The 13,805-nt window shown below is 44.4% G+C and overlaps 1 protein-coding gene across 2 annotated transcripts in view; it reads right to left on the reverse strand.

Moving 5' to 3' along the window:
* Positions 1-12,989, reverse strand: part of LOC144755444 (bile acid receptor-like) — a 614,559-nt gene extending 601,570 nt beyond the window's left edge. For both annotated transcript variants that reach the window (XM_078644369.1, XM_078644368.1), the window contains exon 1: positions 12,850-12,989. The gene's annotated coding sequence lies outside the window, so the exon portion shown is untranslated. The remainder of the gene's footprint in view (positions 1-12,849) is intronic.
* Positions 12,990-13,805: the final 816 nt, after the last annotated feature.

A 13,805-nucleotide genomic window follows, 5' to 3' on the forward strand; every position in this document is an offset into this window, starting at 1 on the left:
CACATACAGATTGAAGAGAATCAGGCTCAAAGTCGAGCCCTGGGGCACCCCCTGCCTCATTTTGATGTTTCTGGAGTAGGACACTCCCTGCATGACCTGGAAAGAGCGCTCGGTTAGGAAACATTCCAACCACTTGAGCGCCCTATCCATAACACCAGTACTCCTCAAAGCCTGAAGGAGTGTGTGGTGAGCGAACGTGTCAAACGCTGCGCTTAAGTCCAACAGGATAAGAGCCGCTGTTTGTCCAGCATCCACATGCCTCCGTATGGTTTCGATGGAATAAAGCAGGGCCGACTCCGTGGAGTGGAGGGCGTGGAAACCAGACTGAGAGGGGTGTAGAAGGTTGCTTTTCTCTATATGCTCAGACAACTGAGTATTTACGATTTTTTCCGCCACTTTAGAAAAATAAGGCAGTAAGGAGATGGATCTGAGATTGTCTAGTTTTTCTGCACTAATGTGGGGCTTTTTCTGTAGGGGAAGTACCACTGCTTCTTTCCACGTAGTAGGGACCACTCCTGACCTAAAGTACAGGTCAATGAGGTGTCTAATGTGAGGCTCTAAAAGGTCCAGACTGCCTTTAAGCACCTTAGGAGTTCCAGGATTTAATGGTCCCAGCTATCTGTTTAATAATGTCCGGCTTGGGCACAGTAAATTCGTGAAGTTGTTTAGAAATAACGTTATTCACACCCCTTTCCATTTCCCCCGAATTATCACGGGCCGAAGCAGGGAAAGAGGCATATATTTGCTCCACCTTGGCAGTGAAGTAGTCCGCAATTAAGTTGCACGATTTCTCAGAGCCTATAATCGGAGCTGCAATAGAAGACAGGGAGGTGATTTCATCCTGGATCTTGAACAGCTCTTTAGTAGAGTTTTCAGCTAGCTCAATTCTCTCCTGAAAGTAGGTGGATTTCGCCTTCCTTATCAGTGAGTGGTATTCTCTAGTAAGGTTCTTATATTCCTCCTTAACAATGTCCGAGAAGTCCTTCCTCCAGCGTCTTTCCAGACGCTTACACTTAGTTTTCATTTCCCTGAGTTCTTTCCCAAACCACGGGGCAGATTTAGCTGTCCTTATAGACATCTTGTTAGTCCAAGGTGCCGTGTGGTCAAGGGCTGCCATAATGCGCTCCTCCAGAGCTGCACAGACTTGGTCTACCTCCTGCCCGCTGGGTGGTCCCGCCTGAAGAAGGGCTGCATTAAGCGCCTCCTGTGAGAAACTAGCTCACCTCCTGCAACGCCGCCCATTTTTGATGTCCTTCGTTTGTTTAAGTCCTAGGGTCTGTATCATAAAAGGTATCACAAAGTGATCAGACCATGGAACAGGGCGAGGGGGTCTAACTTTTACAGCGCCCCAGTTAGAAAAAATGGGATCCAGTAGGTGTCCCTGTTTATGAGTGGGGCAGTCTGATAATAGTGAAAGTTGTAATGTATCCAGTTCCATGCGCAGCTCCTGTGCCTCCTGATTGAGGGCGTCCTTGAAATGTAAATTAAGGTCGCCCAGTACAAGCAGCTTATCGTACTTCAGCGCTGGTTGGACCAGATATTCTATGAGATTCTGAGAGAACCCCTTGTCTGGTCCTGGGGGACGATAGAGTAGCAGGCCTCTGATGACATAGTTATTAGCCAATCTGATAGTAAAAGAGCCCGCTTCACTACCCTCTATAGCAGCAGGTTCTAGGGAACACTGTAGGAGGTGTTTGAAAATGATAGCAAGACCTTCTCCTCTGCCCATAGGTCTATCTATTCTGGTAATCCCAAAACCTTCAGGAACAGCTTCCAGTATGTCAGGGGCCGAATCCTCATTAAGCCAGGTCTCAGTGACAAACAGAACATCTGTTTGTTCTTCCAATAGAAGGTCATGTAGCTCGACCTTGTGTTTCACCATAGACCTAAAGTTAATTAGAGACAGGGATAGCTGGGAATAGTTTCCCCTCCTTTCAATAAGCTTTCTAGTATTAAAAGCACAAAATGTGCATTGCCAGTCCTGAATATCAGGATTTATACTGTGCATACAATTAGCGCTCATAGTAGGGCGCAGTAGGCAAAGGGAGTGTGCCCTATGCCCTTATCTCCCTAAACCCTAAAATGTCCTTACCACCATATAACCCTAACCACTCCAAAACCCTAAAATACCCTTACAAGCTGATACCCTTACCCGTACCCACCCCTAAATCCTAAAAAATACCCTTATCACCCAATACCCTTACCCACCCCCAAAACCCTAAAAATTCCCATACCACTCTATTCCTCTACCCACCCCTAACCCCTACAAATACCCTTACCACCCTATGCCCACCCACACCTAAACCCTGAAATACCCTTACCACCCGATACCCCTGCCCACTACTAAAACCTAAAACCCCCTTACAACTCAATATCCTTACCCACCCCTGAAAATTCCCTAATTACCACATACCCATACCCACTCCAAAACCGTAAAAAATACCTTTACCACCCTATAACCTTAAAAAATACAAATCCCTTACTACCCTATGCCTTTACCTATCTCTAAACCCTAAAATACTCTTAACACCCTATACCCCTACTAACCCCTTAAACCTAAAAACACCCTTACAACCCAATACTCAAACCCATCCCTAAACCATAAAACAACCCTTATCACCCTATACCCATACCCACCCCTAAGCTGTAGTTATAGTCAGGACCTATATACTTTGGTGCCATTTGACAAAGTTTCACACATTTTTCTAAACTAGTTTACCGCTCACTTCGGCAGCTGTCTGGAAAGTTTCGGGGTGTGTCGTCATGCAGGGCTGAGAAAAAAGTGGAGGGTCCCAAAACACTTTTGTCCCATACAATTCCCCATAGAAATGTTAACACTCCTACAGCCCGAACTGCTGAACAGAAGTACACTAAATTTGGCAGAAAGCTAGAGCTTGTTCCAGAATTGGTGTACGTTCAGTAGTTTTGGAGTTATTATAAAAAAAAATTATGTATATCTAGGGACACCACTTCAACTAGGAGGTATTGGCACCCCTTAGACCTGGTTGTGGGGTCTCACAGGGACCCTGCTGGGGGCCAAATATGTTTTTGTTTTTTTAAATGTTTGCAGCAAATCTGCAGAGTATCTGCAGCAAAACTTTTTTTTAAAACAAGTGCTTGTTTTTTTCCCCCTCATAGGTCGGCCAGGTCCCAGAAGGAATTAGTAATAATAATATGGGGGAGGGACGCATAAAGCCCCTTTCCCCAACCGAGTTCGGCTCTGGGGACACTATTTCCCGGGGCCCGACCGATATTTAGAAGGGGAGCGGGGCTATATGCCCTCCTCCCCAGGCCAATTCAGCCCTGAGGACCCCATAGCCTGGGGCCCAGTCAAACCTAAAAAGGTGAAGGGGGAACGCAGCCCCCTCCACGTGTCTATTCCCCTGGGCCCCGCCATAATAGAAATGGTGAGGGAGAAATACGGCCCCCACTCCTGGAGCCATAAAAGACCTTGAGGACCCCATCTCCCAGGGACGGCTCCTGCTGAGTCCCAGCCACCCCTGGGACATAGCGGGACACACTGACGCGGGCAGGGAAACCTCTGTTTGTTCTAGTTTGGCAGGAGCAATTTCAAGCTCCCGCCAAGCGAAAGCTGGCAGGAGCTGTAGAAAGGTTCCTGCTAGCTGGTAACAGACTTCAGATTTGTTAACCTGCCTACAGTGATGCAGGCTGGGAAACAGATCCGAATATTGCTCCAGCCTGCAGGGGGCAGCATTTTTTGCTGCTCCCTGCAGACGGGAGCAATGCTGGCTTCAACTGGATGCAGGGAGCTGGCTGTACACATGTAGCTTTGTGTTGTGAGGCTCGGTATAAACTTTTCACTACACACAAGAAAATACGATTCACATTGCCAATGCTTGTGAGTGAAAGAGAGAACCCTAACAAAATATGTATGAAGAGTTTACATTCGGTTTTAAGAGTCAAAGAAGCATTTCTTGAATGGAGTGGGCAACTTTGTAAAAATTTAAATACATAGCTGATGAGTGTTCCATGTCATGTAAAACGCATCTTGCCAGTTTTGGCATTTTAGCTAGGAGCACTTTGCAAGCTGGGGTTTGAAACCCACAATTAAACTGTAAAAGGAAAAATTACAACCCCCATAATTCAACATGCTGCTAGCTGGAAAAAAAAATACGTTGGTATCTAATGTCAGTGCCAAAGCACAGAATTGTGAAATGCAAAATAACATTGAGGGGCATATTAACAAGCTGAAGTACCGCCGCTTTCTCGGCACAATTCGCCGAGAAAGCGGCGATACTTCCAGCGCCCTATTAACAAGGGCATTGCAACGCCTGCCTCAAGCCCACTTTGCATGTCCAACCACATGTAAAATGTGGTTGGAAGTGGGAACACCCTATCACCAAGGCAGGCGTTGGGAGGAAAAGTAATGCGATAAACTCGTTTATCGCAGGTCTCCCAACGCCTGCTCTGACCAGGCGTTAGGCATTGATAACATGGGGGTGTGGATCATAAAGCTGAATCCACCCCCCCATATTATCAAGGCACACATTAGTGCGTGAAAACAATGCTTTTTTTCACTGGCTAATGTTCACTATCGCCGGCTATCGCAGGATTTACTATCGTTTACGTGTTGCGTGATGATAATAACGCGCTAACACGGCGAAAAAATCCGGCGATAGCTGGCGATAGTGAAATGTGCGATGTGCGTTTTGTAACACACATCTTGTTAATATGCCCCTGAATTCTTGGTTTCTGCCTTTTTTTCTTGTAGGTAGTTATGGATCACCCTTCTTTGTGACCCCCATTTTCGGGGTTTTCGGGTGATCTAGGTGGGCCCTGTGTTAAAGAAGTGCAGCACATGCTGCAGATGCTGCCCTGTGAGGGTCGACAGTGACTGCAGATATCCTTCAGAGTGTTGTAATGCAGGTCACATGTATGCTAGAGCATACTGCTTTGCCATAACAGACTGTTCTCCATCAAATACTATGGTAGTTACCTGCTACTATGTAAATTATGAAACAAACTAACACACTGATTGGAGGATGTCAGCAGTGACATCATCAATGATGTCATTTGAAATGTCATCAGTGATGTCATAAATGATGTCATAGAGCATGTCAGGAGTGATTTCATATGTGAGATCCTAAGCAGTGCCTTGACGGGGTGCAAGTTATAGTTGGATCTGCTAACTGTAACTGGTGCAATTCTCAGTTGTGTTTTTTTTAGTTCAAAACATAAATGTTGTCACTGAGAAATTCACCTAAATATGACATTACTTTAACCTTTGTTTTTTTCAGTGAATTTCTAGAATTTTTTAACGTAAAGTAATACTTAATTACCATACATTAATGCAACACCCTGCACCACATGGCGGTTGCATCCAACATCTCCCATACAGCCAACTCCATGCTACACGTTGCTTTCAGCATGTGCAGTGGGGTTGGCCAGAGGGCTTGGCTCTGGGGATCCCATCCACTGGGGCCCAGCAATATTTGTAGTGGTGAGGGGCATGGGCCCCGCCTCCCCAGGCCGATTATGACCCCAGGGACCCCATCCCCCGGATTCCGGCACAATTTTTATAATGAGGTGACCACACAGCCCCCCTCCCTTAGATGATTTCGGCCATGGGGACCTCATCCCCCAGGGCCTGGCACCAATATGAAAAGAGAGGGTGGGACAAGGTCCCACTCCCCGGCTGATTTCAGCCCCAGGGACTCTATCACCCAGGGCCTGGCACCATTATTAACGGGGACGGGGTAGGCAACCCCCCTCCCCAGGCAATTTTGACCTTGGGACCCCTTCCTCCACGCCCCTGGGTCGATTTCGGCCTGAGGACCTCATCCCCAGGGTCCCGGCAGCATTTTAAAAGGGGAGGGAGCATGCAGCCCCCCGTCCCAGGCTGAATTTTGGCAACAAGAACTTTATCCCCCAGGGCCTGGCTCAACAAAATATGAGTGCCCACTCAAGGCACCCACCACATTGACATTGGGGGTCACAGTGGGAGCCCCTAGTCCCCTGTGGCCCCAGCCTGCTCCCCGCACTAAAAGCTGTCAGTAGATGAAAACCTATTCATAAATGGCTATGGAAAGGTAAATGAACTATTTTGTTTAGGGTATTATATAGTGCCCATCTAGCACTGAAGAGGATCAGGGCACTCTGCAAAGCAGAAGGAGCAAATGCTCGGTGGTGCATCAATTAAGTAATTATGGAATGGAATAATTGATGTGCATGCTACAAAGTTCATGGTGGTTTGTGTAGCCCAGAGATGATACATTGTATGCAAAGGAAATGTTTATATCTTGGATTGGAAAGTGGGTGTGTGGGATTAGGGGGCAATGTAGCTGGGGAAGCGTACAAATTCAGAGTAGGGTATAACGCATAAAGAAATGTTCAGGAAATGTTGTTAAAAGATGTGAGTTCTGTGTTCCTTCCTCAACTACCAGAGAGATGGACTGTCTAAGATTTAGGATATCTTGTCCCAACTTGGAGCAGTACATTAGTGGGAGAGTCAAAGCAGGATGGAATGGACAGAGGGTCTGAGAGAAATGTTATCAGAAGAGGTGGGTCTTACATTCTTTCGAAAATTACTAGAGTTTTAAGTTCAAGTTTCTTAATTATTACGTAGCTAATTAAAGCCATTACAAACAGTAAAAACATATAAAACAGCATTACTTGATACAATACCAAGCGTACCATTGGCCAATTATGATATGATTTAAAATGTCGATACATCATTTAAAAACAGATTAAATACATAGGTAATAAGATATCGCTCAGGTTTTCTTAAGAGTAAAAATAAGAGGTGGAGGAGGCTAGTTTCAAGCATATTTTGTTTGAGTCTGTTGAGAAGTGTGGCTCACTGGTTAGAGGAGGCAGACCCGGACGCTGAGATCAGGCCCGGGACCAGGGTTCAATTCCCGACGCGGCAGGGTCTTGAGCCCAAAGGACTCGGTAATTCTCGCTTTTTCTCGCTTCGGTGCCTACTTGAGTCACAGGTTCACACTCTGCAACTCTGGGCAATAACTTGCTTAATCTCCACAACGGCCCCCTGCGGCGGGATGCCTGGCTTTAACCTTGGGGATACCCAGTAGGGGCTATCTCACAGGGAAAAAACCAGGACGGGTTCCCAATGCAAAGCGCTTTGAGACCTGGCGGTGATATTGCGCTATATAAAAACCCATCCATCCAATCAACCCTTTCAGAAAAAATAATCTAACAGGGTTTTCATTATTACTCACTTTATGGTTAGTGTTTACAGTCAGCCCTTCCCCTTTTCAGTAATGTAGATGGGAATTCAATGTAAAAGGATGATCGTGATCTTGAAGGGCTTTAAATTAGGGAACAAGCTCCATCGTGTGTATTAGAAGGCGTGCATGGTCAGCGCTTGTAGAGACGCTGGAAAGGCCTATAAAAGTGCGTACAGTGCATTCAGAGCCCAGTCTACATACTAGGCCTGGTTTAACCTGGAGGGTTAGTAACGAAAGATGTGCAAAGAACACAGAGGAAACTGGAAGGGGTATGTGCTGGAGCCTGGCTACCCTGTATAGTTCTATAAAAGTTTGTATGGTGCGTTCTGAGCCCAGTCTACGTGCTAAACCTGGTTTTACCTGATGGGATAAAAAGGAAAGATGTGCAAAGACCACAGGGGAGATTGGAAAGGGGATGTGTAGGAACCCGGAGCACGGGGGCTACTAGAGTAAAAATTAGGAGCCCCATTACGATGGCAGAGGGACCGCCACTGACAGGCTGTCGGTGGTGGTCCCTCCGCCATCGTAACAGGGATGTCCGCATGCCAGATTACAATGGCGGGTGGACGTGTGGTGGTAAGAAAGACCAACCGCCAAGGTTCCGACGTGCAGATTTGATCCGACTGCCCGCCGGACCTCCCTGTATTCCCTGAATGGCGGCGGTGACTGTCAGGCACCGCCGTAGGGATTACAATATCCCTTTCCTTCATTCATTCTGCGGTGGTCAACCAGCTGCAAAACGGCTGGTGGAAACAGATTTGGGGGCCCAAAGCGGGCCCCCCTTATCCCCTGGGGCATGAGCCATGTGGGCCACTTATGGTGCCCCCCTACATTTGGAATTGAGATTCCTTAAATGCAATGTATTAAAGTTTAAAAAAATAGCGATTTCGCTAATGGGGGCGCAAATTACCATGAAGTAGAACTTCATGGTAATTTGCAAAAACTTTGAAAAATGCACTAAAGTGCATTTTTCAAAGTTCCATTTTACACACAGACATGCCCTCAGGGCATGTGTGTGTGCAAGATGTACCCATATGCAGATTTCAGGGGTGCAACAGGGTGTCCTTTTGACACCCTGGCACCCTTGAAATTGCAATCTCAATTTGCGATTCTCTAATTGAGAATCGCAAATTGAGATTGTCTTCCCATTCATTCCTATGGGCCTCTAGGCCCATCACAATGAATGGGGAGGTATTCCTTAATTGCGACTCGCAATTTGCGAGTCGCAATTAAGGAATTTTAAGAAATCGCTATTTTTTAAGCGAGTTCTTCATGCATGGAATTTTGCTATTCCTTATTAGCGAATCCTTATTTTTCGCTAATAAGGAATCGCAAAATGGATGCTTGATGCATCTGGGGGTAAGACTCTTAACATTTTATCAGCTTTGTTAAAAAATTTGACCAATCAAGCGATTGCTTGAGGGTAAGAGTCGCTGGGCAGAAGCAAAGAAGATGGGGTAAGCACTCCTTAAATTGACTGCAGAGACGACTCTCACTAGAGAGACAGGCATACTGTCAGATTGAAAACGAGTTTTCTTCGCCTTGTTTGATTTCACGCTATTATTCAGCCAAAGCTAATCTCTGAAAATGCAAGGAAGGGTTAACAGTTTATTGGCACTAAAACAGTTAGTCATGCATAGTGTATCAGAGGTGTGCACACTATTAGTGACAGGGAACGGATGCGCGTTGTTTGCATGTTCAATCTTAAGCATTTTCAGGTATGCAAGGATGAAAGGCTGGGTGCACCTGTATGCGGGTGACAAGATCTGCAACATGCGTGAAACTCCCAAGATAGCAGAACATTTAGATGAGATTTTTAAGTAAACATACAGCATGCTCTGAGAGGAGGACGTTGACTTTTGCAACCATGTGCAAAGTTGTGCCTTAAAACTGGAAAGTCATTACTGGGGGGCACCATTTAAGACCAGGGTTACTATTCTTGTGGTCCAGTTCTGTGACCATGCCGTGAAGAGAGAAATGTCGGTGTGTGCAGAGGAGGTCTGAGCAGCAGGAAAAGTGTTCTTGTGCTTCCTCCGTCTTTCACGTACTGTGGTAGCATGTGAGATGTAGAGGCCACAGTGCCAGAAGGTTAAAGGAAGACTGAGGTTAGTACAAGGAAGGGCAATCAAGATGGGGCAAGTTCTGCTCGACAATCATTGGTCCTAAACATATATGTATACTGAGGAATTGAAGGAATAAGAGAAATCCAAGAACCTCATGTTTATTAATGCAGTGGCTAAGGATAACAACATTCAACTGACGGGCTGCCCTCGAACGATGACCCCCTTGCGGCGCAGCTGACCCAGGCAACACAGTAACATGCAGAACTGATTTGCAAAAGTGCATTGAGGGCATGGAACTGCCATCCAATAGAGTGGTGATGGCAAAAGCAGTAACAGATTTCAAAACAAAGCAGTGCAGATATTGTGGAGTAATGATAGTCTAAGAGCAGAGGCAAACCTGGAGAAAAAGCAAGGTCTTGATAGTGAAAGTAGTAACAACAAGTAGTGTGAGCCATAATGAACTGGGTTACAATAAATGGTATGTAGTATGCAAATGTGCTAAACATGGAGTTTATTGAAAAACTGCATCAAAACAACAGAGCAACAAAAAGGCTTTCACATCTATTGGAGGCAATAGAAAATTCTGGAGACGGCATAGTTCAAATTGACTCTGCGCTGACATTTCAACCTCTATGCTGCTCATTTCAACCTGCTTTTTTCTAATTTACTTAGCAAGACTAAATGGTCACTTCCCCCTTTAGTTCTAGGCTCATAAGCAAAATTAACCCCATAAATCAGAGAATTTACAACACAGAAATATCATGCTCCAAGTTCTAGCGAGGACAGCCTGTTATGGTAAAGCTGACAAGTCATCAGCAATATTGCCTGTTTTATTTTTTCGAAGGTTTAAAGAGCATAGATCTGCGGAATTAGTAACACGATAAAAACGAAAGAGATTCGTTGATATCACAAGACACTGGTAGCAAATCATTAAGTTTTTTTTTAATAATCAACTTTATTGATTTTTTTAGAAAACAAGAGAAATTAGCATGGAGAGCACAAGCACAGATTTGCACAAGAAACATAAAAGGGTGACAATAATAATGCACGAATGGATGCACAGCATGTATACACTTACACAGGACAGGAATAACATTTTATTGAAGGTAAGAGTTCCTCCGCCATTAGCCCATCTGATCTGACCATTTGCTCCACACTCAAATCATTAAGGGTTAACTCTAGAATCAACACCTTTACTTGAGGTACACATGACTGTATTCCCCTTACAACTAGAAATATTAAAAGCAGACTAAAATTAACCAATGGGGCCGAAAAATCTGCATTATTTAAGAATAATCCACATAGTAAAGCTTGAGGGCACCACCAGAAAATTAGAACATGAGGTCCTTGGGAGACAGGAATTTGATTCATCATAACATCACCATCCTTCTTTCTGCATTTCGAACTCCTAACTGTTGATTTTCCATGATCTTTGCATGCATTTTACTTTTCTTAGGAACTCCTTCTCCCATCTTGCACCTAAAATATGGAATTCTCTTCCCTTTCACTATGTTCTGAAATCATCCAATCGAGGTTTTTGCAAGAACCTAAAAATCTGGCGTTTCACAATTACTGCTACTTAATTGAATCCAAACCACAGAGGGAGAAAGAAAGAAATTTGCTTGCTTATAGAACCATCTAACACTTTGAGAGTCTTTATCAGTTGGCCATGAGCTTTCCTATTTAATTATCAATCAATCAACCAATCAGGGGAATTGTAAGCGCGCAACTCACCCGTGAGGGCCTCAAGGTGCTGGGGGGGAGAGGGTAACTTAAGGTTAATTATGACATACTCATATTTATCTTAGTAAGATTAAAGTATCGGCAAGGAGAAAACACAGTTTACAAAAAAATCACCATTGTTTTATGGTGCAGCACCGAGCTTAATTCGGACTGCAGGGAAAATGAACATCTTTGGAAATATGTTTCTACTGAGTTATCAAGGTTTGTTGAATGACCGATTGAACATTTGTTGAGCGTGAACAGCTACCCCTGGGAGTGTCCTAGCACTGAGAGAAGTAGTGGATGGAGACGTGAATTTTCTAATACACTGCCCATTGGGACACGTTTTCATACCACAGATTCTTAAAGTAGATAGTGCCATAGAGAGACTAGGTGACCACGGATATCCTTTTTTTTCTCATAGCCATGTTTCATTTAGTAATTGTATTCTTGCGAGATCATGGTAGAGTTATGAATCAAAGTATACAAATTTTAAAGATTCCAGCTTTAAAGTGTTTTCTCATGCATTCTTAGGACGCTTTTCTTCTGGCAGATATCTATGCTACTGGGGACTTTTCTTAGCCAGTGGGTGGCCTGGTTCCAGTCTGGCGTTATATAGCCTTAGATTTTGGTTTTCAATACATGAAATGTAATTACGTTTTTATCTCCATACTGAACGATACGTAAAAACCTTTGCTGGAGATCATGTCGCATGTGTGTGCTAAATTGATGGCAAGTTAGGAATCCGACATTGGTGGGGAAGGGCAAAGCAAGACTTTCGGAAATTATAATGTTTTAAAGAAATATCTATTTGAAGGAAAAAAGAAAAATCCATATGCCTAGTCAATGCAGTCTAACTCGTCACATGAGATAAAGTTTAAAATAATGAGCACAGCCCAGTATATTCCTCATTTAACAAACTGTCTAACCCTTTTAGAAACCTATAATTACTGAGGCTTTGACACAAAATCTGTACCAAAGAAAGCTACGCGGTTTGCCACTAGTATATACCCATGCTTCTGTGGGCAGTTGTCGACTGGCCTTTAGCGACATTGCTGGAATCAATTCAGCACCTCTAAAGGGCCATAAGAGGCGAGGTGAGGCGAGGCGCTGTCAGCTGTCTATCAGCCATAGCTTGGTATCTGACTAACTGTGGGCTTCCGACATGTGACTGACTCCTACTCAGCCCTGTTTACCTATCAGAGGCATCAACGTATCTGGGATCATACTCATTTTGCAAACCACCAGTTTGCCAAGTACACAATGAAAATATCTCAATTTAAGGAAATAACATTTTATCTCTAATTAGTTTCACTGGAAGAATTTCACTATCTGCCGTTGCTACATTTTTAACATGGACTCTCTTGTTTTGGTTTTTAGACCTAGGACGGGCCAGCCACGGGCACGCCACGGGCCCGAGGACAGAACTGGAGTAAAACCTCCAGTCCGGTGGTAGTCCGGTGGTAGTTCGCACCCTTCCTGTGAACATATTAACCAGTAGTTTAGAGAGCTTTAAAGTGCCCCCTTGGTACTTGCTACTTGCAATTCTGTTCCAAGGCAAAAATAAAAGTGGCTTTTGTTGATGTTTAAACCACTTTTTTTACTGCTCAGGAAATGTAACGGCTGGCCAATGAATAAAATACTGTCTTGGCTGGCAGAGTTCAACAGACGAGTAGGGCGCATGCTTTTTATTCCCATTCGTGTTACTAAGACAAGAAACATACATTGGGACTGAAGCCTACAGATAGGAAGTATCACAAATAAACTGATATTGTCAGCACAGAATTATATCACACAACTTTTCTAGAGTCAGTGTGAACCCACCGAAGGTTTTAAGAAAGTAGAAAGTCACTTACCAACTGCAGGTCCTAGGAGACTGCTCCGCTTCTGTCAGGCGAGAGGCAGGAACATGCAGCAGCTCTCAGCTCCTGTGGGAGTGTGACCCGCCGCTGGAGCGAGCTAGGCCTGCTTTTGCTATTTATCAGCCTCTGCATACACCCGGGCAGCAGACACTCTGCAGAGCAGGGCTTTCGCTCCATCTGACACACTGCCTTCCCACACAGCCCTCCCAGGGTCACAAGGAGGGCAGCTGCTAGCAGACATAAATCAAACAATAACTGGACCATCAGGGACAGAGGCCACTGGGCCCCAGCCTCACTCTCCAATGGATATGTGATTTAAACGAAAACTTCGGAATATTTTGCGTTCTCCCCTTTGACAAAGTTGAAGCATTTAAAAAATGGTACCTATGCACCACTCCGCAGAAACATTAGTCATGTTACACGGAAGTTTCGGCATTGCTATCCAACATGCAGCCATTTCATTTATTCACACACACTTTATTATAATGTAGCCTTCTGTAGTTATCTATCTATCTATCTATCTATCTATCTATCTATCTATCTATCTATCTATCTATCTATCTATCTATCTATCTATCTATCTATGTATCTGTCTATCTATCTGTCTGTCTGTCTGTCTGTCTGTCTGTCTGTCTGTCTGTCTCTCTGTCTGTCTGTCTGCCTGCCTGCCTGCCTGCCTGCCTGCCTGTCTGTCTGTCTGGGAGTGTTCTATAATGAGAATGTTTACTTCTGCACTGTGCAATAATTGAGTGAAAGAGTGTTGCAGATTCTTCGTTTATTTATACATTTATTTGCCCACATTAATTTTTACTAGTATGGCTTATATATCTATGGGCCATTTGCATCAAGCAAAATCGCATTCGCAAACGCCGAAATTCTGCAATTTTGCCAAATGGTATGTATTAAGGCAAAATAAGGAATCGCAAAATGTACAATGCGATTCCTTAAAT

Source organism: Lissotriton helveticus, chromosome 5_1 (genome assembly GCF_964261635.1).
Source record: "Lissotriton helveticus chromosome 5_1, aLisHel1.1, whole genome shotgun sequence".
NCBI classification, from domain to species: domain Eukaryota; kingdom Metazoa; phylum Chordata; class Amphibia; order Caudata; family Salamandridae; genus Lissotriton; species Lissotriton helveticus.